A 6,000-nucleotide genomic window follows, 5' to 3' on the forward strand; every position below is an offset into this window, starting at 1 on the left:
TATTGGAGGTTAAAAGAAGAGATGGTAACCATAGTAAATGACTTGCTCAGAAAATCTAAAGTAGACATGGATAGAAAATAGGGGTGTATAAAAAATAATGAAACCATGAATGCCCAACATAGGACAGAAATGGAATCCATGAAACAGATATAGATGAACATCCAGGAAATTAAAAATTCCATTGAAAGTTTTTAAAACCTCATGAATGAAAGCAAAGGTACAATATCAGACCTCCTCAAAATGTACTGCTAATGAATTCTCTTGTCAAACTGAAAGCTTTCACTCTAAAGTCAGGAATAAGACTAAGATACCCACTATCACCACTTAGATTCAATATAGTTCTGGAAACAACTCTTAGGGAAATAGCACAAGACAAAGAAATGAAAAGGAACAAAGGTAGGAAAGGAAGAATTTAAATTATCATTATTCACAGACGACATGATAGTCTACAAAGAAGACTCCAAAAACTCCACCAAGATTAATAACAGATTCAGGGCCATACCTAGATACAAAGTCAGCACTGAAAAATCAATAGTATTCCTGTATGCAAACAACAAACTCACTGAGGGAAAAATTCAAGAAAACATACCCTTCACAATAGCATCCAAAAAAGTGTAATACTTAGGAATCAATCTAACAAAGGAAGTAAAGGATCTATGCACTGAAAATTACAATATTTGAAAAAAAGGAGATCAAAGAGAATGTCAGAAAGTATAATGATATATTTTGATCACAGACAAGAAACAGCAACATATTGAAATGGCCACGTTCCCAAAATTGTTATACACATTTAATGCAATCTCAATGAAAATACTGTTAGCATACCTCCCAGAACTAGAGAAAGCATTCCTAAAATTCATTTGAAACCAGAAAAGATCTTGAATAGCAAAAACAATTTTTGGCAACAGTAGCAAAATGGGTCATCACAATCCTTGATTTGAAATTATACTATAGAGCTACTGTGATTAAAACAGCATGGTACTGGCAAAACAAAAATTATAGCCCTAAGGATCAGTGGAACATTTTAGCAGATGCAGGAACAACTCAAAAGACACTCAGCCATCACATCTTTGGCAAAGGAGCCAAATACATTTACTGGAAGAAAGACAGCACCTTTGATAAATGGTGCTAGAAGAAGATAAGGCACCCCATGGATGCGGCATTTTCCCTTTCAGCTGAACTTAAGAATAGCCCCCACCATTATGGGCCCCATGACCCCTGGACAGAGGAAGAGTGCTGATTCTGTGTTTCACAGAAGCATGAATCATTGCAGGATGCTTCTCTACTTATCCTAGATTTTGTAGGACTGCACAGTTACATCAAGGACATCATCTGTGACCCAGCAACAGTGCACCCCTCACTAAGCTGGCCTTCCAGAATGCTTACTGATTTAAGAAGCACACAGAGCTGCTCAGCACTGCTAAGGCCATCCACATGGGCCACTTTGTGTATTGTAACAAAAAGGTCCAACTCAGTACTGGCAGTGTTCTCCCTGTGGGCACCATGACTGAAGGTACCATCTTGTGCTGCCTGGTGAAGAAGCCTGGGGACCTGGGCAAGCTAGCAAACCTCTGGGAACCTGCCACAGTCACTTCCCACAACCGTGAAATCTAGAAGACCAGAGTGAAGTTGCCCTTGGGTTCCAAAAAGGTCATCTCCTCTACCACCAGAGCTGTTGTTTGTGTAGTAGCTGGCAGTGGCAGAATTGATAAATCTGCCTTGAAGGCTGGTTGAGCCTACCATAAATACAAGGCAAAGAGGAGCTGCTGGCCACATGTAGATGATGTGGCCATGAATCCTGTGGAGCATCCCTTCAGAGGTGGTAACCACCAGCACATTGGCAAACCTCAACCATCCACAGAAATGCCCTTGCAAGTACAAGGTAGGTCTTATGGCTGCTCACAGGGCTGGGCAGCTTTGTGGAACCAAGACTGTGCAGGAGAAAGAACTGGAGCTCAGAGGCTCAATAAAAGTATGTCTTCAGAGTACATAAATAAATACACAAATAGTGCAGGGAAAACTGACTTTTCATATACTAGAAACTAAAACTAGACCCATGTATAGCACCATGCACTGAAGTAAAATTAAAATAGATCAAAGATCTAAAAACAGAAATACTATCTTTTGGAAGAGAGAATAGGTAGAAACTTGAAGACATAGGTGTATGCAGGACTTTACAAAACTAAGACCTCATGGGAAGTACTGCAAAGGATCAATAACAGGATTTTTATCTTATTTTGAATAGCAAAAGAAATCACCAACACATAATTTTTTTTATTATTTTGTATTCCCCCCACCCTGTCATTTTTTTTTTTTTTAATCAGGATCAAACTTGGAACATTGCTCTTGCCAGGCAAGCACTTGTGCCTCTGGGCTATATCCCTAGCCCTATATTTTCTTTAGATAATGATAATAAAAAAATCACCAGCAGAGTGAAGAGACAACCTATACAGCAGAAAAAAAATTTAGCCAGTAGTTCTTCCAAGAAAGAACTTCTCTAGAACATAGGAAGAATTGTAAAAAACAAACAAAAAACAGACCTCCTAAATTTAAAGACCCAATCCAAAAGTGCGCATCTGAAATGAATACATTTCTCAGAAGAAAAAGTACAAATAGCAAATAAATACATGAAAAAAATCACTCATCCACAAAATGATCAACATCACCAATCATTCCTGAGATACAATAAGACAACACTGAAATTCCATCTTATTCCAGAAAGAATTAATCAGTAATAAATGCTGGCAGGGCTGTGAGGAAAAAACACTTCTCCGATGTTGGAAGGAGTGCAAACTGGTGCAACCCCTGTGGAAATTAGTGTGGAGATTCTTTTTTTTTTCATTTATGTATTTGGTCCAAGATCTCATTATGCAGCTTGGACTTATAGTGATCCTCCTGTTTTCAGCCTCCTCAGCGCTGGGATTACAGGTGTGCGTGACCATGCCCGGACTCAGTCACTGGCTCAGCATGCCCCAGGGGCTGGCCTGGTGGGCACACAGGACTGAGGAATGTGGAGATTCTTTAAAAAATCTAGAACTAGAGATTCCATGTGACTCAGCTATTCCTTTCTTGGTATCTTCCCAAAAGAAGTAAAAGCATCATACCACAACGATATATGCACATCCATATTTATAGCAGCACAACTTCTAATAGCTGAACCTTGGAAGCAACCCAAATGCCCATCAGCCAAGGAACAGATAAAGCAGATGTGTTTTTTTTAAATATACAATGGAATACTATTCAGCCATAAAGAGGGATAAGCTTGATACATTTATAGCTAAATGGATGAATTGTGAGACCATACTCTTAATTGAAATAAAACTGACACAGCATGTGCAAATATCACATTATCTCTCTGTTGTGAGATATTGAAATTGTAAATAAGAATGAAAACATAATAGTGTGAAATAGGAAGTAATTATACAGAAGAAAGGAGAAGAGGGAGGAGATGAGACAAGAAAGGATAAAATGGAAACAAAGCTTTGTAAATAAGGAAGGGAATGTGAAAAAAGTGAAAGAGAAATCTATCATATTCAGGTCCAAATTCTTTATGATGAATGTGATCATTAATGTACATCTAAGCTATATCAATAAACTTAAATTTTAAAAAGACAGCTAATAATTTTTTTTTTCAGAACTGGGGATTGAACTCAGGCCTTTGTGCTTGCCAGGCAAGCGCTTATTCTACTGAGCTATCTCCCCAGCCCCTATTTGGCTAATACTTCCTGAAGATAGATCTAACTGGCAGATGTTGTGCTGTTTGCAGTTTATTGCAGCCCTCAGAAAACCTTGAAGAGGAAATATGATCATTCTGTGTTTTTTGCTGACGGGGAAGCCACGTCATCACAGCATTGATTAGCCAGTGTGGAGATTCAGCTAGTCTGCGCAGCAGGCAGCATCCTTAGTGCCTTTGTTTTCCCATCGCAGTGCCTGTCCCCACACCAGGGAATATCTGAGGATTCTAGATTTCAAAGACAACAGGGAGAAGACTGAATTTGTTCCTTTGGGAGGTATACTCCTGGTACATCTCCTGGTGCTGGTTGTATAACCTGATGGTTAGCAGGTTCACCATCCTACCTTCATGTACAATGTGTATTTTTTCATGCAGAATTCACAAGGAATCATGATGATGATGCAGTGTGTTCCCTGAAACAAGTTATTTCAAAACTCTGAGGGCTATTCAAATACAGAGAGAATTGTTCTCACTTCTGGGATGTAAAGATGGGACTGTCTTTTTTCATTCCCATGGGGTGCTTTGAGGAATGATGGTCCTGAACCGTGTCTTGCAATAACCTCTCCACATAAACCCTGGCCTACTTGACTTATTTCCTCACCAAACAAGAATGAATTTGAGTGTCACTGTTTATAATTAGACCTTCCTTTCCTGCTTTTTTGAGGCCAAACCTTGACTTATCTTTGAAGAGAACTAAATAGTACACAATGAACAAACATGACTTAGAAGAATCAGTTTGGTTTGGACCCAGATGTTTTCCTCCCAGTCGAAGTAGGTGTTTATATCTCAGGCCAGGTCTGGGCTGTCCAGGCTCCTGGGGGGATCTGCCAGAGTCAGTGTCTTCTGAGGCTTTTCAAGATGAGGTTTGGCTTCCAGCAAGTGCCTGTGTGTTCCTGAACTTTCTAGTCAAGCATTCAACATAAGGCAGGGGACCAAAACGTTGATATTTTGGAGAGGGAAGAGATATCTCCAAGGGATTATTTTTTATGAACCAGAGACACTTAAGTGTTGCTGATTTATCTTAATACCAGATACTATGAGCAAATGTCCCAGATGCCTCTTTGTACTTTTGGCAAGTATTGATGAGAAATGGGATGGAGCAGGCCCAATCAGAGCTGGCTAGCTCAAAGTTTAGGGAGTCATTATCTTCCCCCTCCAAATATGTAACTTATACTTGTTTCTAAAGTCTTCAAAGTCGCAGGTGGATACCTAGCTTTGGCCAGAAGCAAAGAGAGTCCCGTCACTAGATTTTCTGCTTCCAGCACAATTTTCTTGGGCTTGAGGGGAGAAATTCCTGCATCTCCCATTAGTAGGTAGTTTTTAAATCGGATTCTGTGGCTAGTGTTGCTATATTAAAAAAAAACTTTCTGTTGTCACATGCAAAGAACTCCTGCTTGGCCTACACATGATAAAGATTCTCAGAGGACAGTGCATGGTTATGCTACATAGCCTCCTTTGTCAGGAGTAGAAAAAGGCCATGCTAAGCCCAGCTCCTTAGAAGTTGGAATATAAATTATGTTGAAGCCATGTTCAGTGTTGTAACACTCGCTAATCCCTATTAGATATGGATAAATTCTCCTGGCTTAATTTGGCATATTGAATCACTTCTTCAGATTGTCTTTAGGGACAGGAAAGGAAATGCACAACTTCACTATAATTTTTCTTTTGTTTCCTTAGAATAGGACATAATTTTTTATTGTTAACTGGTAGAAACTGGTGAATCGTGGCCAGCTGTGGCTCACCCCCACAGGAAGAAAGTGTCAGGCTTTCTCTAAGGATATCTTCTTTTAAACAAGTGAAAATATTGCTTTTTGAAATATATTTTCAATTAAAACATACTGATCAGTAAATATTGTTCTGATCACCATCAAAAGAATGGAGGAATAAGAAAGCGGTTTCCCTTTAAGGAAAATTTTAGAGTGATGTGTGATACAATCACTGAGTAAATACTCCATTGAGCATAGAGAAAAATCTAGGATGTCCTGGCAGAGCGTCCTTCTGACTTTGCTTCTTATTGTCTCCAAAGTAGAGGGAGCTAAGTGTCAGTGAGAAATCAGGCATTCTACCTTCCTGTAACAGGTCACCCACATATAAGTCTCCTTGGTCACATCCTGTGATCTTGCTTCCATTTCTGAGATTGGATCCAGAAAAAATGCTTGGTAACAGGCTCTTTCTTCTTCTTCTTCTTCTTCTTCTTCTTCTTCTTCTTCTTCTTCTTCTTCTTCTTCTTCTTCTTCTTCTTCTTCTTCTTCTTCTTCTTCTTCTTC

At 39.2% G+C, this 6,000-nt stretch overlaps 1 protein-coding gene and 1 pseudogene across 5 annotated transcripts in view; both read left to right on the forward strand.

Annotated features, from left to right (window-relative positions):
* Positions 1–6,000, forward strand: part of Erc2 (ELKS/RAB6-interacting/CAST family member 2) — a 1,093,013-nt gene that overhangs the window by 880,296 nt on the left and 206,717 nt on the right. The gene's annotated exons all lie outside the window — the stretch shown is intronic.
* LOC105742227 lies at positions 439–1,993 on the forward strand (annotated as a pseudogene).

This window comes from Octodon degus, unplaced genomic scaffold, assembly GCF_000260255.1.
Source record: "Octodon degus isolate 3935 unplaced genomic scaffold, OctDeg1.0 scaffold00043, whole genome shotgun sequence".
NCBI classification, from domain to species: Eukaryota; Metazoa; Chordata; class Mammalia; order Rodentia; family Octodontidae; genus Octodon; species Octodon degus.